General features: G+C 44.6%; 1 protein-coding gene across 4 annotated transcripts in view; it reads left to right on the forward strand.

The window, feature by feature from the left end:
- The first annotated feature begins 2110 nt into the window (after positions 1 to 2110).
- Positions 2111 to 25118, forward strand: part of ahdc1 (AT hook, DNA binding motif, containing 1) — a 72916-nt gene continuing 49908 nt past the window's right edge. Inside the window, exons 1-2 of one of the 4 annotated variants that reach the window (XR_015072959.1) lie at positions 2111 to 2480; positions 22798 to 22904. The gene's annotated coding sequence lies outside the window, so the exon portion shown is untranslated. Of the gene's footprint in view, positions 2481 to 21334; positions 21724 to 22105; positions 22191 to 22797; positions 22905 to 25118 lie in introns of those variants that run through there. The other 3 variants (XR_015072957.1, XR_015072960.1, XR_015072958.1) reach the window with 3 other exon arrangements.

The following is a 25118-nucleotide window of genomic DNA, read 5'->3' on the forward strand; positions in this document are numbered from 1 at the left end:
GGGGTTCCTGCACTTGTTGCTAAGCAACAGGGACGCTTGGTCTGTGGCCGGGGTTCCTGCAGCTGTTGCTAAGCAACAGGGAAGCCTGGATTTGTTGCTGTGTACGGAGCTCTCGTACCTTTTAACTATACCTCTCTGTAATCCGGACTTCTTGATAAACCGGCACCACGCCGGTCCCGTCGGTGCCAGATAATAGAGTTTCCTGTAGTTTGTAGGCAGATAGGGTAGTCATTCTGCATCAGCAATGATCTCTTCCGCCCCCCGCCCCCCCCCCCCCACTCCACCACTAACATTAATGAGGTAACTGGCCAGTTAATGGGCTTGGCGATATTTCTTGAGGAGGGAATGATGACCACGACACCAAGTAAAAGTCCTTTCTCTTTGAATCGTGATCTCTAACACCCACCTGAGGCCCCGCAACCGGCGAGGATTCAATCTGATGTTGCATCTGGAGGACGCTGTCTCTGCCAATTAAACATTTTCTCCCTCCTGCACAGGAGTTTATGGACTCGAGCCCATCACCTTCTGACCCGTAAGCAAGAGTGCCTCCAACTGAGACAAGCTGACACTCCTTTGGTTGCAGTGACCGCATTTGAACACAAAACTGTGCTCTCATTGACGCATTCTAGAGTTAGTGCGCCATCCCTGGGTGCCACTTTTCCAACAACATGCCCTGTTTAGATACCTGATAGACACGGCTGCATTGCACAAGCGAAGGTGATCTCTAATTAACAACATTTAGTGGGGGGAATTTTGCCAGCCCTGGTGAGGCGAGTATGGAAGGGTGACTGCCGGGGAAAATGGCAGAAACTGGGAGCGGGTACCGACCCTACTCCCAACCCGCCTCCGGGCCATCTTCCCGGGAGGTGGGTTCCTGAGTTACGCAGGGGCCTGTCTCCTCGAGGCGGGAAGGGGATTAGAGCCAATTAACTGCCTGTTAATGGGCAGTTTTGAGGCTTTTCCCCATTTTACGCCTGCAATTGCGGGCTTCCTGATGGCAGCGAACCTCGCCAGGGTCAGCGAGGCGAGCAGTGGGTCTGCTGGGGTGAGAGGGGTCGAAATATCAGCTGTAGAGGTGAGTGATGGGTGCAAGTGTGGACAGGTAAGTATGAGAGGCGAGTGTAAAGTGTTGGAAAAAGTTTCCTTACCTTCGCTTCTTTCTGCAGGCTTCAACTCTTGGGGATCTGGAGGTGCCTCATCTCAACGGCAGAGATGACAGAACGGCTGCTGCATTCTCAGATGCTGCAGCCATCTGCTTTCTGCTGAGGAGAGAGGTCTTGGTGAGCCTTTGTGCAAGGGCTCACCTTAGAACAGAGATTGTCAGTGTTTGACAGCTTCTCAAAGCTCAAACACTGACAATTCACCTGTCAAAAATTTTTTGGACAGATGAAGCGTCATGCGCTGACGTCTTCTGTCACCGGCCTTCCCTTAATTGGCTGGTAAGCCCGCTTAACAATGTCAATCAAGGGAAAATAGCGTGGGTTGGTCAGACATTGCTGGGGGCGGGACTGAAACCCGGAAACCAGAAGTCCCGCCTCCAGCATGCCTCCATTGAGAAAATCCAGTCCACCGTCTCCATAAACAGTGTATCCAACTATTTCATGTCAAGTGTTTCTGAATCTCTCGTTCTACAATGTAACATTTAAAATAAGTGATCTCTTCAGAAGGAATTTTGTCTCTTTTTTTCTTGCTTTGAACAGAATACTGTGATTTGGGGGTCTAGAATGCTCGGTGACTGCTGTTCGGTGTGTGGCTAGTCTTTGATTCTAAATTTGGTTATTAAACGCTTAAAATGTGCAAGTTTGTTCTCCGGAGGTCCTGGTCTTAGCCCAGTGTTGGATTCGCAGTTTTTGTCTTCTTTCTGCCTCTTGACTTAAGAATATTTCTAAAGAACCTTTTTTTTTAGAGCGGTCGCTCGCATTAAAGTATGGTCTGCAAACTGAAGCAAAAAATAGTTAAACTCTTTCACTCGGGTTACAGTTCTGTGGTTTGATGTCCTATAAAATGCTTCATGCATTTTTGCTCTGATTTCTCTTGAAATGGCTAAAGAGCCCTGTGCAACACATGTTTTCAATGATAACAGGTCGCAACATTAAGGAGGTTTTCGAGCAGGCTGTGTTCCTGGAACAGCATGCTCCAAAAAAAAACCTCTGCTGGCAGCTGAGGCAGGTTCACGCCGCTGCAGACGCTTCATCCGCAGCACCATGAGCTTTTACAGTGTGCGTCTCTTTAAAGGGTTTCTCTCAAGTTTTAAAACCTACCTCTGCGGATCTGGTTCGATAGCATCCCGTGCGGGTTGTGTGGCAACGCGCGCACTTTGGACCTACAAATGCAGCGAAATATTGCGAGGTACCTCATCGGACAGCAATACGGTGGTGTGAAGTCACCTCTCTAGAAGGAGCCGGTGATGTGGAAACCTAAGCGAGCAGGGCGAGGTCCCACCACCGACTGCTGAGCACCGGGAATGAGTTTGTTTTGGCGTGAGTTTCTGCCAGTCAGTAACAATCTAAATGCACGTGAGGCGGTCATTGTGTTTAACTGTTTAGATTTAGATAAAGAGAAAGTAAGATATCTCCCATTCATAACATCTTTTCATACATTACAAATTGTTGTTCAAAGTTAGTGTTCTCCAATATAAGAAGCTGGGGATTAGACAACTCTCCGTTTTATTAAAAAAAATAATCCTAAACAGCTGTGACTAGTGAAAAGGCTGTTCAAAGTTTGTCTTTCATCAGCCATGGAGAGGGCCTTGTGTCTCTCGGGTGGGCAACCTAGTACACAAATTATACTGATAAAACAAAGAAATCTACTGTGTGTTGCGTGATGAACAAAGTGACATCATTCCTGGTTCTTCATGGTCACAAAAAGCAAACTGGTATGCGGAGACATGGAAAAAAATTGTTTCTGTTTAAATTCTGGTTCACGCTTTAATCTGTCGTATGCCACGAGAACTTGCACTGAAGCCTGAAATGTTTCAACCAGTGTCTTTCGTGCCACATTATTTGCAAGTTTTAGGCTTGTTTTTTTGCTGATCTGTTTCACAGCAAAAATAACCAGGCATATAATGTAATTTTTTTTTAAATTCGTAAACACTGTCCGTTGTGTTCCTGTGATTTACAGTGGTTTTCAACTGTTTATACCCCTTGCAAATATTGACACACTCCTTGGGACTCCCTAACGTTTGACAGAAGAAGACATGTGGCCAAAGGAACCATTGCAGAAAGCATTTTAATTAATGTGCAGCAACATCAATAACAACAAATACAGAAAAATATAGAAATCTGAAAGTAGATGGACAAAGATCCGATGGTCTTATGGGTCCCCTCACGGACTCCCTAGAATCAAGTCCCCAGTTTGAAAATCTATGGTTTACAGGGGCTTAATTCTATATCAGCGAGTGCGGTCTACCCTTCTACAAGTGAGGCGCTTTTTTTTTTAGCTTACAAGTCTTTTTAATCATACGCCTATGCAGAATGAGTTAACTACCTTTTCTAATGCTTGGTATTTTTAAAGTAAATTTAGAGAAATGCACATACACACTCGTTTGACGATTGAAAAATCAACCGAGAGTACAGTCGCCTGCGCGCACACCCTTGCCTAGCTGCCCATTCCTCCTGTTCAACAGCAGAGAATGGTTTACAGGAGTTAAAAAGCCTCTTAGAGAATTGCAGTTTTGAGAAAATGTAAGCATGAATTTTGGCCAGACTGTCGCGGTGGATTTGGTTACGTGAGGTGCTTTTTGTGTTCTTTAGTGGCCACACCCACCCAATTCAGATTTTTAGGGAGAAGTAGGTGCAAATTTTGATGTCCTGTGTCCTCAATTTCCCTAGTACAATACATGGATACATACATTATTGTTTAGTTCACTAATAGGAATATCAACACTGGTCAGCCATTAGAATGTTTAAAACCTCTTGTATTTTCAATGTGAACATCAATATTAGAATTTTAATTAAGCCTGCTTTACACCGCTGCATAAAGATTCTGCCCACTTCTGGTAGGACTAGCGGTCAGTATAATTTTAAAATCCATTTAATTGCTATACTTAGTTTTTTTTTTAAAGCACTTACTGGATTTTATGGCAGTAATGAGCTCTCTGGTATACTGGGTATTTGTCATACTAGGGTCACTGTTGGGATTTTCACCCTTGACAGATGCGAGCCTTCCTTTAGTCTTCCTAACTAAGTGTCCTTTCAACTGTTCTGGGACTGAGATGAGGAATTTCTTCACCCAGAGAGTGGTGAACCTGTGGAATTCTCTGCCACAGAAGACAGTTGAGGCCAATTCATTAAATATATTCAAGAAGGAGTTAGATATATTTCTTAAGGCTAAGGGGATCAAGGGATATGGGGCGAAAGCAGGGACAGGATACTGAATTTGGGTGATCAGCCATGATCTCATTAAATGGCGGAGCAGGCTCGAGGGGCCGAATGGCCTACTCCTGCTCCTATCTTCTATGTTTCTATGAATAACCTACAATGCTGTGGTCCTAGTATGGAAAGAGCAATACTAAGCTTAAAAAATAAGTACGACTTCACCAAAAAATAGTGCAAGGTTCTTCGGTGCCGCCTCCTTCCCCGGAATTAAGAGCAGTTCTTCCTCACCTTGTGACGGGGGGGGGGGGGGGGGCGGGAGAGAGACTGCAACATCATTTTTAACACACCAAACTGAGAACTCCCCCTTTGACACAATTTGTCATCACTTCGAGTGTTCAGCAAACTGAACAAAGAACTCAGATGCATTGTGTATGAAGTTGGTGCCTTATTACAGGAATATTTCATCTAGTGAGGAATCGGGCCCTATTGAAACAATATGTTGGGAACATTTTTAATACTTTCCTTATCTTTTGAGAAATGAATTTTTTTAAATCAAAAATATCGTTGAAATTTAGTTCTGTTTGTGAAGCCGTATTTTCATGTCTCTTCTACTTCAGTTGTCATTCTCGCGTATGATTATAAGCGCTAAAATTTTGCTATGGTTAATGAATGTTTCGGTGTGTTTGATGCTGGAATAGGGACAGAACGCCTCGTGCTTTGAGATCGGCTTGAGTTTCTTCAGCCGAGCATAAAACGGGCTTTAAAGTTTATTATGACCATTAGTTAGACACATGGTTTAAATCATAACCACGTTCTGATACAGAGAGCCTGTCATGAGGACTGAGTAGCGCAGTGGATTGCCGCACTGTTGGTTCTACAGTGGGACCTGGACTCTGTCTCCTCCCAGCGCCGGCAAGGTGCATCCCGAGATGAGTTTGGATGGTCGCAGGCCATTTGCTAGAGAGCATCAGTTCACAGCACAAAGCCTCCCAAACTTTGGTCCCAACTTTATTCAGCGTGTGGGAAGTGGTTTAAGTGTAAATGATTACACTGGTCGACTGCTATTCTGAGTTGAAAAAGACTTGCATTTCTATAGTGCCTTTCACAACCACCGGACGTCTCAAAGCGCTTTACAGCCAATGAAGTACTTTTTGAAGTGTAGTCACTGTTGTAATGTAGGAAACGCGGCAGCCAATTTGCGCACAGCAAGCTCCCACAGACAGCAGTATGATAATGACCAGATAATCTGTTTTTAGTGATGTTGATTGAGGGATAAATATTGGCCCCAGGACACCGGGGATAACTCCCCTGCGCATCTTCAAAATAGTGCCACGGGATCTTTTACGTCTGCCTGAGAGAGCAGACGGGGCCTCGGTTTAACGTCTCAACCTCCGACAGTGCAGCACTCCCTCAGCACTGCACTGGAGTGTCAGCCTAGATTTATGTGCTCGAGTCTCTGGAGTGGGACTTGAACCCACAACCTTCTGACTCGGGGGCGAGAGTGCCGCCCACTGAGCCATGGCCGACACACATCAGTTATGTTCTGGAATGTTCCACATTATGATTTTGACAAACCTTATTTAGTCAAAAAAAGAGTTGTCAAAATCCTTTCTCCAAAATTAAAAACTCTAGATGTGTATAATAAGGAGGGTGGCTCAGTACACTGGGAGTCCATACGTGGTATTCGGCAGGTTCCCACTCCAATGTCCTCACATGATGGATGCAACAGTACCATCAGTGGAGGAGCAAAGCTTGAATAACTTGAGGGATAAATATTGACCAGGACACCGGGGAGAACTCCCCTGCTCTTCTTCAAAATAGCGCCATGGGATCTTTTACATCCACCCGAGAGAGCAGACGGGGCCTCGGTTTAATGTCTCATCCGAAAGACGGCACCTCCGACAGTGCGGCACTCCCTCAGCACTGCACTGGGAGTGTCAGCCTGGATTTTTGCGCACAAGTCTCTGGAGTGGGACTTGAACCCACAACCTTCTAACTCGGAGGCGAGGGTGCTGCCCACTGGGCCACTGACTGACACTACTGACAGTTGAGATTAAGACACCTCGTTGGAGCAGAGAACCGTGAGCCTTGCACAGTATCTGACCTATGCTATGTTTGACAGACACTGGGTGGAAAAAGAAGATGGCTGTTCCATTGCCCATTCTGATGGCCTTCATTTGACGGCCAAACTATAAGGGAAGCTCAGCATTTCCATTCTCCAATTCAATCCATAAAAGATGCCTGCAATTTTACCAAATACCCCTTCCTCTCCCCACGGATGTTGCCTGGCCGGCTGAGTTTTTCCAGCATTTTCTGTTGTTGTATCCCCTTGTACATTGTAGTTGGGCCCGTATCAAACTGTGGAGGTTCAAAATCATCTCTTTAAATGGTGTTTGTGGGGTTATTTTAGTTACTCATAGAAGCACATTTTTGAGTTAAATTCACACACAACAACCTGAATTTTTTTTTTTCCTGAAAGATTTTGTTCCTGTGCAGTCTTGCTCGTTAGTGAGTTGTCACGACAATTATTTGTGGGATCACAACAAGCGAGAGCAGTCGGCTAGCTAACCCTGCTCTCGGAATGCGAGCCTTCACCATGCATTAGTGCCTAAACTCCCAGCCAGTCGCACCTCTCGCGAGTTAATCCCAGGTATATTGCATCTTGCCTGCATAGTGGGCTCTCGGTTTAAAGCCATGTCGCCCTGGAATTTTTTTTTAAAACTTTTTTTCTCTCTCTCGGTTTCTTATTTAAACCAAATGTATATTGCAAGTTCTTTTGAAGTAATGGGGTGGGGGGGGGAGGGTTATCCTGCTTGTCATGGGCTCAGCATGCCGGAGCGAAGAGCTCGAGTAGAAAGCAGTCTGTGTATACAGATTAATGCATCATAACTCATTGTCACACATGAATGCATCCGTGTGTGTCATTACTGTTCGGTCACTGGGAGAAGGGAAAGGGAGGAGGAGGCGGGTGTGGATCTTGCTGAAATGGCCCTTTTTTTTTTGGTGGAAGGTGCGGGGAGCGGGGGGGTGGTGCGGTGGTGGGGGGTGAGGTGGAAATGTTTCCAAGATTGTAGAAGCCGATCACGCAGCTGCGAATCTCGACTGTGCCCAAAGCAAGAAGAAAAAAAAAGGAAAGCGTGTGCAGTTTTGGTATTCATTACAACATTCTTTTCAGCAAACGACTGTAGGCAGACAGCACATATGGCAGAGCAGGCTTGAGCTGCGAGCTGAATTATTTATTCATGTTTGACTGTATCTTCTTGTAGTCAATGTGGAGAATTGGGTGGAAAAGGGGTGGGGGGGGAGAAAAAAGGGGGGTGCTGGTTGAGTCTGTTTAAAGCTGAATCTTAATAGAATACAGATGCCACCTAAAAGTGTGCTGCGTGTTGTACAATAGAAAGATTAGAATTAAAATAATGTCATAAAAAGGCTAAGCTGCTCAGCTTACCATAATTATATTTCAGATTAGTTTATGGGTGGTTAATTTTTTATTAAATATTAACAATAATTCTACTTTCATTCACAGCCCCCCCTCCCCCCAATAAAAAAGTAGGGATAAAAGAGTTGAGTTGGAAGAATTATATATTTCAATTTGAAGAGCCTTTGCCAGTCTCGGATGCCAGCCCCTCCATTGTAATTTGTGAGAATTGGGGCAAAAGCTGTGCTTTAATCCGATGTAGATTGCCATGGTTACAGTCAGACCTTTACAGGAACACATTATTTGGGACTGAAAGAGACTGTGACTATTTACATATTGCTGCTTTTCAAAGTTGCAATTGATCCTAAATTGAGTTTTCGCAAGCATAATACTAACTTGATGGGTAACTACACGGTCACAGAGTCAGAACATAAGAACGTAGGAATTAGGAGCAGGAGGAGGCCATTTGGCCCCTCGAGCCTATACCGCCATTTCAAGAGGTCATGGCTGATCTGATCTTGGGCTCCGCTCCATTTCGCTGCCCGCTCCCGATAACCCTTCACTCCCTTATTGTTCAAATACCTGTCTATCTCCACCTTAAATGTATTTAATGACCCAGCCTCCACAGCTCTCTGGGGCAGAGAATTCCACAGATTTATGACCCTCTGAGAGAAGAAATTCCTCCTCATCTCAGTTTTAAATGGGCGACCCCTTATTCTGAAACTATGCCCCCTAGTTCTAGATGCCCCCATGAGGGGAAATGTCTTCTCTGCATCTACCTTGTCGAGCCCCCTCAGTATCTCTCATGTTTCAATAAGCTCACCTCTCATTCTTCTAAACTCCAATGAGTATAGGCCCAACCTGCTCAACCTTTCTTCATAAGTTAACCCCCTCATCTCAGGAATCAACCTCGTGAACCTTCTCTCAACTGCCTCCAATGTAAGTATATCCCTCCTTGAATAACAGCACAGAAGAGGCCATTCGGCCCATTGAGTCCATGCCGGCTCTCTGTGGACCAATCCAGTCAGTCCCATTCCCCCGCTCTATCCCCGTAGCCCTGCAAGTTTATTTCCCTCAAATGCCGATCCGGTCTCCCCTTGAAAACATTGTCTCCGCTTCCACCACTTCCATCGGCAGCGAGTTCCAGGTTCTCCTCACTCGCTGTGTGGAAAAAGTTTTTCCCTCGTGTCCCTCCCGTATCTCTTGCCCAAAACCTTAAATCTGTGTCCCCTAGTCCTTGTACAGTCAACGAGTGGGAACAGCCTTTCCCTGTCTAGCCTATCCACGGTTTGGTGTGGTACTCAACCAGTCAGAACAGAAAGGTCTCCAGCTTGACACCTGGTCTGTGCTAAGTTACCCTAGGGCACTGGGGGCAGGAGCTTACGTTTCAGAAAACCTTGAATGGGAAGGGGAAAATTAGTAATGTGTGCCCATGGTCGAAAAATCCATCGGGTTCACTAATGTCCTTTAGGGAAGGAAATTTGCCGTCCTTACCTGGCCTGGCCTATTTATGCTGACTCCAGGCACACAACAATGTGGTTGACTCACAACTGCTCTCTGAACTGGCCCAGCCACTCACTCGGTTGTCAAGAAGGCGGCTCACCACCACCACCTCGAGGGCAATTAGGAATGGGCAATAAATGCTGGCCTTGCCAGTGACGCCCACATCCCGTGAATGAATTAAAAAAAAAAAAAAAAAAAAATCACCACCAGAGAATGTTGAGGAAGTCGTTGAAGTTTTATTAATGAACTCTTCAGCAATTCATTTTTGCATTAGTACAGATATTTTGAATGCAAACTCTATAGGCTGGATTTTGATACTGGAGGCGTGTAGGAGGCGGGACTACAACTTTCGGGGTTGTAGTCCCGCCTCCATCGAGTTGTGGCCAACCCGTGCGATTTTCACTTGATTGACCTTGTTAAGCCCGCCCAGCAGGCTCAGCAGGCCAATTAAGGGCCACCCGCCAACAGGTGACGTCACAGATTGACATTTCATCTGTCGAGCTTTTGACAGATGAAATATCAGCATTTCACAGCTCTTTGAAACCGTCAAACACTGACAATCTGTACTCCAAGTTAATTCCTTCCTCTCAGGCTGATTTAGAGACCTCTCCAGAACAGAAAGCTGAATGCTGCAAGTTTTGACAGCTCGCGGCCATTCTGCTTTCTGTGCCGGTGAGATGAGGGACTCCGAGACTTGAAGGAAGGAAGGCTGTAAAGGTAAGTAAAACTTCTTTAAACACTTTATACACACCAAACACACTTACCTCTGCACTCATGCACCCATCACTCACCTGAACACCGGACATCTCGAACCCTCCAAGTCCTTCAGCCCGACGGTCTGCCTCGCTAACTTGGCGTGGTTTGGAGCCGTCGGGAATCCCACACTTCAGCAATAAAAATAGGGATTAGGCTAAAAACAGCCTGTTAACTACCTGTTAACAGGCAGTTAATTGGCACTAATCCCCTTCCCGCCTCGGGGAGGCGGCTCCCAGCACAGGTCAGGTATCCGCCTCCTTTGAAACTGGCATGGAGGTGGGTTGGGGGCGGGATGGGTTTGTGCCCCCCGATTTTGGGATTTTAACCCCCCACATGCCTCCAATCCTGCCTCCACGGCCCAATGAAAATCCTGCCCTATATATCTCAGCCTGTTGAAATAATGTCACTACACAGAACGAGGTGGTGTCTATCAATGAATTTTTTTTAAATGTGCAATCACTTGGTTACCACAGTTTTCCGGTGACATTTCCTTGGTCTGAGTGGGCTCTCCGATCGAACGTCGACCGAATTAGCAGCTCATGGCTTGGCCAGGGGTGGGTAGAGCTGATGAGAGTGATGTCAGCCTGTGATGACAGAGGGCCTCTGAGTTTGTGGCTCAAACCACTATATATATCTTTTTTAAACACTTTACACATTGACATTTAACGTATGAGGCTGAGCGATATTTTGTGCAATGGTTTTACATGAAAGAGTTCCTGTCGTTTGCTTCCCCCACCTGAATGATGCCACAGCCGTGTACAAGCTGACCTCTGTTGGGGGTTGGACCTGTCCCAGTTTCATGACGCACTTCCTATTTATTAATTAAAAGCATATTTTTCCCCCTGTCCTGTCTCTTGGTTTCGCTTTCTTTCTGTGTTGTTTTCTTTTTGCTTTCTAACCTTTTATGTGTCTCTTTCTTCCAGTCCATTGTCGTTTCCTAGAATGGTTTCTCTTCTCTCCCCCCCCCCCCCCCCCCCCCCCCCCACCTTGACTCCATTTCCTCTTCCTGTTTTCTTCCCCTTACACGGGATCCTTAATACTCAAGGGCATCTGACTGCTATAAATTAGATGATGTTAACTCGATATAAAAAAAGAAACACTGAACTCAGCTCAGTTTAGGTAGGGTCAGAAACAATCTTGGAAGTCGAAACAAGAGCTGGCAGGGCAGCTCCGGAATAAAGGAAGACACTGACCCAGTGACGATTGTTCCGAAAGTGGCAGAAGCTAGCAAGTACGTGGCGGTACACTGGATTCAGACCTCTTTGTAAATAATGAAGGGCTTGCCATTGTTTCTGAATTCGTCCCATTTACAATGAGGGAGGGATTTGGCGACTGACGACAATAATGGAATAACGTGGTTGCACAAGTCTTGCCCATGCGCAGTTGCTTTATGACTTTACTATTCTGTGGCATCACACTGCTGCCCCGTAAAGGCGGGCTGAGAGCTCAGCTTGCCTCCCCAACAGGTCACGGAGCCACCAATGACTCGTGTTGTCAATGCCATTTTGCCTTTGGAGGCAGAGAACAAACCCAGGTTGTGAGGTGCTGTCCCCTACTTCCTGTGGCATGTACACAACCCTCAGTGCCAGTGTTATACACAGGGGTATCAGACCACAAAGAACATTGTACTACAGGGAACTCTTTATTATCCGGGACCGGCGTGGTGCCGGTTTATCAAAAAGTCCGGATTACAGAGAGGTATAGTAAAAGGTACGAGAGCTCCGTACACAGCAACAAATCCAGGCTTCCCTGTTGCTTAGCAACATGTGCAGGAACTCCGGCCACAGACCAAGCGTCCCCGTTGCTTAGCAACAAGTGCACAAACCCCAGTTACACAGCCACAGATCCAGGAACTGCCACTAATATGAAGTAAAACTTACCTGAACCTACTCCTGAATTTTGCCGGTTAACAGAGATTTCCGGTTATTTAGGTGCCAGTTAAAAGATAGTTTCCTGTATGTCCCCAGAATACAAGCCACTTACAATATAGCAAGAGATTTTTTTTTTTATCACTCACAGCGCCAGCCTTCCCTAATGTAAATCTTACATTAGAGACTCGGTGATATTTGCATCGCCAAGTAGTCACGAAGGTGTGTCTGTGGAAACATAACTCTTTTAATTGTGTAACTAAACAAGAGATCCTTAGACTGTCTGTCTGTAGTCGATACCCTTTTTAAAAAAAAAAAAAAAATGCAAATACAGAAAATCAAACAAAAACCAGGAATATGGGACGCACACTTCAGCATCTACGGAGAGAGCAGACAAGTTATTGTTTCGAGTGTAACTTTTCATCAGGCGTGATTTTGTGTTGAACAAGCTCGAGGAGCAATATCTCGCCTTTATCTTGGGCAATCTGCAGCCCTCTGGCCTTAACATCGACTTCAATAACCTCACCTCTTTGAAGCCTCCATTTTCTTTACAACAGGAGATACTGACTGTGTGGGATGGATGTGTTGATGGGAGGGTGAGGTGGGTTAGCACTTGGGATGGGGACCCTCCACTGGAACACCATACTGGTGGAGAAGTCCGCACCCCTTGGTGTTGGTCTGCATTTCTCCTCTTCAGCCCCCTGGATCCTGCCCTTTTTGTCAGTTTCTCTTATTTTTAGGCTCCAGTGCAGTACTGAGGGAGCGCTGCACTGTCAGAGGTGCCGTCATTTAGATGAGCTGTTAAACCGAGGCCCCGTCTGCTCTCTCAGGTGGACGTAACAGATCCCATGCCGCTATTTTGAAGAGCAGGGATAATTCTCCCCGATGTCCTGGCCAATATTTATCCCTCAATCAACATCACTAAAACAGATTATCTGGTCAATATCACATTGCTGTTTGTGGGAGCTTGCTGTGCGCAAACTGGTGCTGCGTTTCCCACATTACAACAGTGACTACACTTCAAAAAATACTTAATTGGCTGTAAAGTGCTTCGGGACGTCCGGTGGTCGTGAAAGGCGCTATAGAAATGCAAGTCTTTCTTTTACCTGACTGGCCCCTCACGGCCACAGCTATTCACAGATTCTTTGTCTCTTTTGTATCTTCAGTTTCTGTTATTATCTTCTTTCCATCTTCTTAAGTTACTGTCATCTTATCCATTTAATCACCTCCCTGTTTTTATTTGAAGTGTTTAACACTAATTTTCCTGTTTTTCCTTCCCTTTGCCTTTGTTCTGATCCCATTTAGATTTTTTTTTAGCCTAATAGAGTTGCACTCAAAATGATAACTTGGCTATTTTCTCCACAGATTTACACCGCTGACTGTGTGTTTCCAACACTTTCAGTTTTTTGCTTCTTTAATCTGTGTGTTTGTTTGAAAGGAAATTGTATCTTTCTCCTTTTGACCGAGGATCTTTGATCTCCTTTAATTGCGGTGGGTTATAAGAAAAAGTCTTTTATTTGTGTCATTGTTCAGTGCAAAACACATGTTCACGTCAGTCAGAAACCAGGGCTGCAAATTAGCATGATTATAATTTTAAAAATAATCTTGGATAGTATGTTTAATATTTTTTTTTTTTAATTCTGGGAGTGAACTAAAGGCTGTAACCGAATCTCAGGCTTCAGATACTGTTCATAAACTGCTAGACCTTCACTGTCCTAGTTTATGACATTATCTGAATGTCTCGATTGGGTTACTGCCTTTAAATTGCTTCTAGGTATCTGTTATTCTTTCTGTAATCATCAAAACATTGGCTTTATGACAGGTGATGCCTTCAGGATGCGTACAGCTGCACTATATATTACCTGCCTAACCCACTCTGGCATGAAGCTATATTTGGGTCTCGACAAAATGGTTTTTAAGATCACTTGCAGTTTAAAGTACTTGCATATGTTGATGACCACCTTGTTAATTTTGTGTGATTGTTGTGTTGCACTGCAATGTTGGAGTTAGGTACGTGCGGCGTTCTCTATTTGCTTTGCAAAGATTCTGGATTATGGTGTACGATTCAGAAATCACACTGCCAAAGGCTCCTCCCCATCTGCTAAGCTTGCATTTGCCTTTGCAATAGAGAACGCATCACTGTTCCTCTGCCATCACCATCGCAGATTGCTTCGGTGTAGCACCTGCGATGGCTCTCTCCATCAGCCGAATAATGGAATTAAACAAATTCAAAATTTGCGAGAGTTTGAATTTGATTTAAGCGGTTTTCAACTTCAAATGAATATTTCTCTGCAATTGACCTCTTGAGTACTTGCAGTTAGTGCGACCATTTGGATCTAAATCCCGAGCGTAATTTAGCAATGCATTTTTGGCCTAAAGAGCATCTAAATTGCTTGATCATCCAGACCGCCCGTCGCAAAGCAGTCCGTGTCCTCCGTCCTGATCTGTGACTGACAGGATAGTCGCAAGATCCTCTCCCAGCCATCGCACACTTCCCAGTCTTTGTCAGGAAGCCCTCCAAAATTATGTTTAAAAAAAAAAAAAAAAAAATTATTGATTTCGGGGTGTGCTACTTTAAATATCATCTATTATTTTTAAACAAAACAAGTGAAAACTTTTCATTGTTAGCTCTTCACAAGTGTCTGTTGAATGTGGGATATTCAGCTCTTTCAAACACAGGCTTAACCCACAAATTGGCAGGCCACTTGAAATGTATGTATTCCAATAACCTTCCTCAATGTATTGTATTTGTGAAGTATTTTGTATTCATTACCTTCGCGCTGAAAATTAAACTGGGTCCCTTTTGCGAGGTTAGAATCGTAGAAATTTACGGCACAGAAGGAGGCCATTCGGCCCATCGTGTCCGTGCCGACCGAAAAAGAGCTCTCCAGCCTAATCCCACTTCCCAGCTCTCGGTCCGTAGCCCTGTAGGTTCCGGCACTTCAAGTGCACATCCAAGTACTTTTTAAATGTGATGAGGGTTTCTGCCTCTACCACCCTTTCAGGCAGTGAGTTCCAGACACCCACGACCCTCTGGGTGAAAACGTTCTCCTCAACTCCCCTCTAATCCTTCTACCAATTACTTTAAATCTATGCCCCCTGGTTATTGACCTCTCTGCTAAGGGAAATAGGTCCTTCCTATCCACTCTATCTAGGCCCCTCATAATTTTATACACTTAACAGTTATAGCATACTTCTGTCGAAATCCAATATTTCCTATGATTGTTTAACACAGACCAACAACAACTTGTATTTATAGAGCACCTTTAACATAGTAAAACATCCAAAGGCGCTTCACAGGAGTATCATAAGACAAAAAATTTGACACCGAGCAACATAAGGAGAAATTAGGGCAGGTGACCAAAAGCTTGGTCAAAGAGGTAGGTTTTAAGGAGCATCGTAAAGGAGGAGAGAGAGGTAGCGAGGCGGAGAGGTTTAGGCAGGGAATTCCAGAGCTTAGGGCCCAGGCAACAGAGGGCACGGCCACCAATGGTTGAGCGATTATAATCAGGAATGCTCAAGAGGGCAGAATTAGAGGAGCGCAGATATCTTGGGGGCTGGAGTAGATTACAGAGATAGGGAGGGGCGAGGCCATGGAGGGATTTGAAAACAAGGATGAGAATTTTGAAATCGATGCGTTGCTTAACCGGGAGCCAATGTAGGTCAGCGAGCACAGGGCTGATGGGTGAAAGGGACTTGGTGCGAGTTAGGACACGGGCAGCCGAGTTTTGGATGATCTCAAGTTTACGTAGGGTAGAATGTGGGAGGCCAGCCAGGAGTGCACTGGAATAGTCAAGTCTAGAGGTAACAAAGGCATGGATGAGGGTTTCAGCAGCAGATGAGCTGAGGCAAGGGCGGAGACGGGCGATGTTATGGAGGTGGAGATAGGCGGTCTTAGTTATGCTGCGGATATGTGGTCGGAAGCTCATTTGAGGGTCAAATATGACACCAAGGTTGCAAACCGTGTGGTTCAGCCTCGGACAGATGTTAGGGAGAGGGATGGAGTCGGTGGCTAGGGAACGGAGTTTGTGGCGGGGACCGAAAACAATGGCTTCGGTCTTCCCAATATTTAATTGAAGAAAATTTCTGCTCATCCAGAACTGTGTGTCGGACAAGCAGTCTGACAATTTAGACACTGTGGAGGGGTCGAGAGAAGTGGTGGTGGGGTAGAGCTGGGTGTCGCCAGCGTACATGAGGAAACTGATGCTGTGTTTTCAGATGATGTTGTCAATTACATAAAATATACGGCACAGAAACAGGCCATTGAGCCCAACCGGTCCATGCAGGCATTGATGCTCCACACAGACCACCTCCCGTCTTTCCTCATCTAAATCTATCAGCGTAACCCTCTATTCTGTAGAAAAGGGGGAAGGTGGGGTGTGGTTTTGGTTGCCCCTGGGGTTTGTCTCTGGCCAGTCAGAAGTATCTGAGCTGCTCCAGGCCCTGTGCGGTTTCAAATCACTCCCCTTTCTGGTTCTGACCACTGGACTTATTTCAGTAGCGATGTAGACAAAACGAGACTTGCCGTTGGGTGCAAAGAAGACCAGTATTTATTGAAATAAAAAAAAAATGAATTGAAAATAATGAATACAGCACACTTGCTTAATACAGCACACCTTTACTTAATACAGCACACTTTTACTTAATACAGCACACTTTTACTTAATACAGCACACTTTTACTTAACGGGGAGGAGAAACGGACACATCGAGAGAAAATTGACTAAAATTACAATTTAACAAAATTCCCCTTTTTAATTCCCACCCCTTATACCTATCTAGGTTGCCTTGTAATGGGCCAGAAAGCTTATGCTCACCAGTGAACGCCTGCTCCGTGCCCCTGCGGTCTGTCTTAGATTCTTCACCGCCCCGAAGTAGAGATACCCCAGTAATTCAAAAGTAACTGCTGGTATTCCACTTCTTTGGGCGGGCTGCTGAGCTGTTCCTCTTGTAGGCAGGGCATCGGAGGCAAGGCGGCAGAGAGAGAGAGAATGGCTTCCTGAGGGGCTATCTTTATACCCCATTGGGAGCCGTTATCTTCGCACCCAAATCTGGATGTATCTGGGCTATACAAAAGGGACCGATCTGTCCCCATTGACTGTAATGGGTTTGAATGTGTTTCCCATTCGTTCAACTGGTTTGTGCTCAGTTTAAAATGTCCCACTGATTTCTCAAGTGCTGGACAAACAAATCCTTAAGTGTTCAGTCAACAGCGCTCAAGTGCTTTGTAACCAATCCATTGTCCTGTGGTCACCGCCCAACCGCAACTGATTGACAGCTTCACGTGCTTAAGCTCTTGAGTCAACACTGTTGAGAGCTTTGTAAACAAACAATCCTTTGTTCGATGTTGAACTTCCTAAACCGCAGTTGATTGACAGTTTAAGTACCTCAAGTACTTCAACCAGTGATGGGAGATGTTCAGACAGGCAGTCTTTCTCTTTGCCACGAGGCCTGGCAGCCATCTTTGATGCCTTTTAAGGTACATTCCAATCAAGTTTTCTTTAATCAAATAATCTTCGGGGGCTGTCGAAATTTTGCGAACTTTACAATTCCCTTCTCCCTCATATGCTTGTCTAGCCTCCCGTCAAATGCATCTATACTATTCGCTTCAACCACTCCCTGTGGCAGCGAGTTCCACATTCTCACCACTCTCTGGGTAAAGAAGTTCCTTCTGCATTCCCTGTTGGATTTCTTGGTGACTATCTTCCATTGATGGCCTCTAGTTTTGCTCTTTCCCACAGGTGGAAACATTCTCTCTGTATCCACTCTATCAAAACCTCTCATAATTTTAAAGACCTCTATTAGTCACCCCTCAGCCTTTTTTCAAGAGAAAAGAGACCCAGCCTGTTCATCCTTTCCTGATATGTAGACCATTATCAAAACAGTGAGAGTGCGATATACGTACAATAGCAAAATACTGTGGATAAGTGAAATACATATGTGTGCATACTTAGTTTTTTTTAAATTACTTAAAAATAAATCAGACCACCAAAGTATTGTATCTCAGCATGTCCAGCTCTTTTTCCGAGATGTTGTCTGCCCTCATTGTATCTCATTGAAACATTAAGGGGTTCCCAGCAGCGAGGGATGGAGCCAGGATTTTCTGAAATGGAGGGCGGGTGCAGATACTTGTTTTGTGTCAACTGTGGCTCAGTGGGTAGCACCCTCGCCTCTGAGTCAGAAAGTTGTGGGTTCACAGTCTTACTCCAGAGACTTGAGCACAAAAATCTAGGTCTGACACTCCCAGTGCGGTACTGAGGGAGCGCTGCACTGTCAGAGGTGCCGTCTTTCAGATGAGACGTTAAACCGAGACCCCGTCTGCTCTGTCGGGTGGACGTAAAAGATCCCATGGCGCTATTTCGAAGAAGAGCAGGGGAGTTATCCCCGGTGTCCTGGGGCCAATATTTATCTCTCAATCAACATCACTAAAACAGATGATCTGGTCATTCTCACATTGCTGTTTGTGGGAGCTTGCTGTGCACAAATTGGCTGCCGCATTTCCTACATTACAACAGTGACTACACTTCAAAAGTACTTCATTGACTGTAAAGCGCTTTGAGACGACCGGTGGTCGTGAAAAGCGCTATAGAAATGCAAGTCTGTCTGTCTTTTGTCAGTTCTGCACATGAATTACAGAATCATGTATCTTATGAGCCTGGAACAAACAGCCCTTTTTTTGGTTCATGTACAGGCTTAGAAAGTTACAGGCGTGAAATGAAGAAGCTTTGAACCCTGGCTCATGATTTAGCCATCAATGATTTAGTCAGCCGGGGGTGGGGAGGCGAAACTGTAGCTGCTTTTTGTTTTTTGGCGGGGTGTGTGGGGACGGGGGGGGGGGGGGGCGGCAGAGGGCCACGGTAGGGAGGGAATGAGGGCAGCATCGAGAGAGCTTCAAAGCTGCATTTTTCAACTTCAAACTCAAGTGGAACTAACCAACGCCTTGAGGCTTCAAGATTAAATTTTGAAGTTTACCATCAAACTACAAAAGAAGTTGTCCTACCACGAACTGCAAAAAAAAAACAAGTCTCCTTTTCCTGTTCAAGAACAAGGCAAAGCCCTGTCCAAGATAAAAATAAATAAATCCTGCACTGCATTCTCAAATGTGTGAGGAATAACGTACTTACTCACAAGTAGTGTGCAGATATTAAACTATTAATGAACATGTAGTATTTTTGCCTACTTCGTACAAGAGAGCAGAGATCTTGTGTGTACTGTGTGCTCTCTGTCATTTTCAATAGCATCAACTCACCCATGCTTTCAGCCAGGCAGTGGGGATTTGAGATGTCCAATGGTAAGTGGCATAGCATTACTGCCACTTCATGTCCTTCCCCTCCCTTGGAGGCTGGAGGATGAGAAGCCACCAATCATTGCTGCTTCAAGCTCTGGCATGTGATCGTGCGGCGACGGCAGTGAATTTTAATTCGGCTGCGCAAATTGATGCGCTGGGTCCCTGAATTATTGTAACAAGGAGCAGAAGAGTTGTGTGAATCATGCAATCGCCTATCTTGGGAACATCACAGCAGTATCTGCGGTCAACATCTCCAGCCTCCCTATTACAGGGTTGACATGATGGAAGGTTTTGACAGTACATTGATTGTCCACTGTGTACACAGTATCATAAATCTTTAAAAATTGCCTTTTGAATTTAGCTTCCTCTGCTTAAAAAAAAAACCTTGTGGTCATTTTGACCCTTTTTCTGTTGATGTATTATTGAATTGATCGGTCAAAAGTTATACAGTATACTGAAAAATTATATTATGTGCCGCCGGAGTACATCTCCGACCCGCTTAAACATACAAACTTACCTTCAAGCTTCGGAGACTTCGGGTCCCGGGCCTGCGGGCGTGCGCCTGCATAAAGGCCCACGGATCCCAGGGGTTCGGGAGTGTCCCAGGGATCACGTGGGTCAGGTCCTCCAATCAGAAAGGAGGATTCCATTGCCGTCATTTCCGAACAGAATCCCCTAATGACATACAATGGAATCCCCCAAATAATTAAACAGTTTACACCATTCTAATAAAAATAAATGTTCTCATTTTCAATTCCTTTTCAATGCGTCAAATACAATAAAAACATTAAATTTTTTGAAAAATAATTTCAAAGATTTAAATCCGGGCCAAAATATGCATAAAGTAATTTTAAATGCGCATCATTTTTTAAATTCCATTTTTAATTTAAGATTTATATTACCCCTTACACTGGTGAAGGCAGGGCCGCAGCCTGCTTTTACCAGTCGTAAGGGTTTCGTGGGTGTAGTGTATGTGCCTTTAAGAGCCCCAGGTGTGCTGTAATGCCGGTAATTGCCACTCGGGCTATATAAGCCTGTATATTGTGTATATCCGTTGGAACCCCCCCCAGACTTTGCTTAGTAAACACCTATGAACCAACTCCTGTCTTCAGTGTCTTTATCAACACACGGACACTACAGTGGGCAATTGCTGGGCAGTAGTTTGGCAAATAGCCCAAACACTGCGCCAGCGAAAGTGAATTTACTTTCGGTGCAGAGGAGATGTCGAGGCGAAGCTTGACAGATCGCAAGTTCCAGGTTTTCGCGCATACCTGAAACATGCGGGGCCTTTTCCAAGGCTTACGACGGTGTACGCCATTGAGGCCACTGCAAAATCCGGCCCATTATTTATCATTAATAGATACCCGAGAGGAATTGTAAGCTGTTTCCTTCAGTTAAAGAACGTACAGAACTCTGAATGTTATAGTTGCTCAGAACCTTGTGATTGAACCATAGCCTTTAACTCCTTTCCAAATATTTGTTATTTTAAATAGAACACATTTTTCTGCAGTTTCTTGTTCGGCTGTGTATCTTCCACTGTTGCCACACAGAGGTTTGCCATTCGGGCTCATATCTTGGATCAACTCACTTTGTATTATGTTTGGCAAGACGATCAAGCCTGTAAAATAAACAGTGTAAGTCAGAGGTGCGTTGACGTTTTGGCTGAATGTGTATAGGATCATGTCACCAATAGCGTAATAACGAAGGGATGTCACCCACGCACTGAGCCGCTATAGGTTTCTGTATTGCATTGCATGTTAAGTATTGGGGTTTAATCACAGTTATGTGAAAGAAAGGAAGACTTGCATTTATACAGCACATTTCACAAACTCAAGCTGTTCCAAAGCGCTTTACAGGTACACTTGTCGCTGTTGTAATGTAGGAAACACGGCAACCAATTTGCGCACAGCAAGCTCCCACAAAATAGCAATGTGATAATGACCAGATAATCTGTTTTTAGTGATGTTGATTGAGGGATAAATATTGGCCAGGACACCGGGGATATCTCCCTGCTCTTCTTCAAAATAGTGCCGTGGGATCTTTTACGTCCACCCGGGAGAGCAGACGGGACCTCGGTTTAACGTCTCATTCGAAAAACGGCACCTCCGACGGTGCAGCGCTCCCTCAGCACCGCACTGGAGCGTCGGCCTAGATTTTGTGCTCGAGTCTCTAGAGTGGGGTTTGGACCCACAACCTTCTGACTCCGAGGCAAAGTGTTACCAGCTGAGCCACAGCTGACGTGTGATTTTTCTACCGTGGGTGATCTATATGTAAACAGATTGCCTCAGAGAGGAAAAAAAATTGCAAGACAGAAACTTCATGGGGCCGATTTGGGGCTTGGACTGTGGCGAAGATGAAGTTCGCTGTGATTGTCACCGTGAGGTTCTGGAAATGAGATGTGACATGGATCATAACTTTGAAACTATTCATAAACATTCTGAAAACTACCAAACCAAGCTTCCAAACCAGCTGCTACCCTCGCTAATTTCAGCAGGCCCGTGGAGTTTAGTGTCTGTGTTATGTATGTTGCGAGACGAGCAGCCTCCTTTCAGAGCTTGGAGCTGCCGTACTTCAAGTGAGTCATTGAAAAACAGATAATTAAGTGCGACTGTCTTAACCACATCCATTTTTGTTATGCTCATTTTAAGTGTTAATGCTCTTCCAATTATTGGCTAAGGGAAGAAATTGTGTAACCCTCTCCCACCCATTGACTTTTGAGAAGGGCTGCAGTACTGTGGCTCTGAGTGTCCAGGGATCTCCGTCTCGCACCACATCACTTCACTGCAAACATCAAGTAAATCAAAGTGTCTAATTTTTAAATAACTCCATCACTCAGCTCTTTGTTATTAATAAATATTTTATTACAAATTGTAGTTGATTTATTATTTAGAAGGTATTTGATCCCAAAAAGCACTGTCAGCATTCCCCCCGCCCCCCCCTCCCACCAGCTTTCCAGGGTAAAATGGAGGAATGGTTAAGTGCCGAAGGAATGTGGTGTAGATTGGCAGTCCATGCACTGTCTGTGTGGTCTGTTTTAACCGTGTATGCATTTTAATGCCTGTGTCTGAGGACAATAACAGGAAAATTGCGGTGTTTAAAATGCTGGCAGTGTTCTGAGACTTAAATTAAAAGCATGCTGTACCTCTGGGAGACTGAGGGGGGAGGAGAGAAAGATGAGGCAAACTTAATTGTATAGTCTTTTCTGGTGTCTGGCTACAGATCACACACGAATTACAAATGTGTATGTATAATATATATTGTGTGTGTGTGTAAATGTGTGCGTGTGTAAATGAGCGTATGTGTAAATGAGTGTGAGTATGTGTAAGTGAGTGTATGTGTGTGTGTGTGTGTGTGTAAATGTGTGTGTGTGTATGCATATATATCTCCCTCTCTCTCCCCCTCTCTCATTCCCTGGTTTGTACTAACTGAAGGAACCGATAAATGTTATACTCCAGCTGAAAAGTGGGACTGCAGTGCGATTCATTTGTTTACACTGCACACACAATTTATATTTGTAGAGGACTGGTCTTTTTAAGCACACGATTCAATGTGTTGAGTCTTGCTGTTCTACAGAAAGGGCTGAAACAATGACCTACAGTAACAGAAAACTGGCTGTTCCCGTCTGTATCATATATACTTTTTTTTACAGAATTCTCCTTCGTAACACAGCACTTAGAGACTTAGAGCCAGATGGCTTCAAGCTTAATGAGCATCTTTTTGTGCCAGTTTTGAGAACAAATGGTACTGGGGCTGAAGGTAATGAAACCTTTATTTTTTACAATATCTTTGTTAATGGGCCGAGTTCATTATTATTGCAGTGTGGTGATGTGTCTGTAAAGAGGGTTTGGTCATTTAAAGATTGTTATTTTAGAGTGTGAGGGGGGGAAAAGTGAAAAGGGAAAAAAAAACAGGCACTACAGTATGTAGATGAATAATGAATTTTATTCTACATTTGGTGAGTGAGTCAATGCAGGAAATTGATCTCAGATGTCACACTGATGTGCTTCAAATTAATGTTTTTCGTCCCAAGTTTTTTTTTAAGCCAAGCTCTGTGTGTTTTTTCTCCTTAATTTCCCTTTGTTTCTCCCTCGAGGGGTCTCTCTGTGTATAGCCCCCTTCATCCAGGAGATTTTCACCAACACACTTGCCAATTAATCCTCGAGCTGTTTTTTTTTTTAATTGCTCCCCTGCAATATAATTTTTTTTAAATCCACTCGCCTTTTTTTTTTGCTCTGTGGGATTCTATGCTATTCGTAAAGGAGATAATAGTCCAGGGGAAGGTGTCATTCTGCTGCGGTGGAGGATGGAGTGCATTAGCGATCGGTTGTACACCAGCAGCGCACCCATGCTAGAGCAGACCAAATGTTGCAGGGCAGGGGGCTTTACCTCGCACAACAAATGGATCGGGAGGAGGTAATAGCAACCGGAGCAAGCTCGACAGCAAAAAGAAGGCTCTTGCATTCTGTGAAAAAAATGTCTGCAACGTGCAGTGACCAGACTTGCATAACAGGAGCCAGCCACAGTACACCAGCGGACAAAGAGAGATTACATAAAAACCTGCAATAAAAAATGGATAAAACAGGGGAGGAGGGGGGAGAGAAAAAAGCAAAATATTGGGTGCAAAAAATTCCCCAGCTCCCAGCTCTCAAAATCGCGCATGTGTGTCCTTCCTGCCAGATTATTTTCCCAGCAGGTTTTTAAATGTAATCAACTGAGAAAAGGTTAGTAACACTTGCTTTATTTAGTAGGTTTTCCACACCTGTAGTTTTTCTACCTAATTGCATAATGTATATATGTGTGTGTGTGTGTGTGTGTGTGTGTGTGTGTGTAATACGTTGCGCCTGGAATATTTTGTTTAAAAGCTTAAATGTTGCTGAGTTTTTAAATAAGTCCTTGTCTCAAGTTGAGGTTTTGATTTTTGGGTCGAGAGCAGCCTGGAAGTTGGAATCCTCTCCTCCACCCAGACACTTTTGAAGATGTTGACTAATCTGTTTATGAAAGTACCTGCAATTAACCCTTTGCCTGCCAAATTTCCTTTTGCAGTTTTCCAAAGGCACAGTTTTTGCCATCCTACACATTGTGGGCTGCATGATGCTGTGCAGTTATTGCAAGGTGGAAGCCCAGAGCACCTGTTTGTTGGCCATATTCAGTAAAAATAATCTAATGCTTTGGAGGAAGGATGGGTTGATGTATAGGGGGGTGGGGGTGGGGGGAGGTGTCTTTCGTCTTGGTGTCTGCTGCAGAATTGCCCAAAAGCATCAATGTTGTGCCTTTAGGAATATGGGAAGCATTTATCAATTGTAATAAATGTCTCAATCTGATTACACACGAGGAGCCACCTTAGGGGTTTACGACAAATTTTCTTTGCCGAAGAAGCATTTGATGTTCGAGCAGGTGTACAGCGAAATGTTTTTCACGTTGAAGTCATCTTAAAAGAAAGATAACTCGCAGATCATTTGAAGCTAAGCTCCTAAACCTTTTTGTGCTTTAAAAAAAAAAAAATATTAATGTGGCAGAGCTTCAACGGTGCCAGGGCTGAGCACCGAGTGCCCGATGGCAGAAAGAAAGATACCCCTCTCTCTCAATCATCAGGTATTGTCCAGAGGTGTCGGCAGCATTGCTTAATGTTCTAGCATTGTTCAGGCAAAACAACACAAGTTTAACCCTCCTCTCCTCCCCTCCCCTCCTCCAGGTGATATCCTCTTTCAATTTCCATGTTTTTTTCCCCCATAATTTGGGTATCTCGGGAGATTTTGTGAAGGAGCTTTGGGAGTATTATGGCAGTTTTTGTCACGGTGATGCTGTTTTGAGGGGGATTATGGCCATAGCTCCTCGAAGCTACACTTAAAAACTGCCAGGATTCAGCCATTTGGTGATGCTTAAGACTTCAGCTGCTTCATCCATCTTTAGACTTCATTTGACTTGAGTTTCTTGGCTGTGTTTTAAAAAAAAAATGTTTGCGACTTGAAA

This window comes from Somniosus microcephalus, chromosome 20 (genome assembly GCF_052327205.1).
Source record: "Somniosus microcephalus isolate GS21.2 chromosome 20, FLI_Smic_1.0, whole genome shotgun sequence".
NCBI classification, from domain to species: Eukaryota; Metazoa; Chordata; class Chondrichthyes; order Squaliformes; family Somniosidae; genus Somniosus; species Somniosus microcephalus.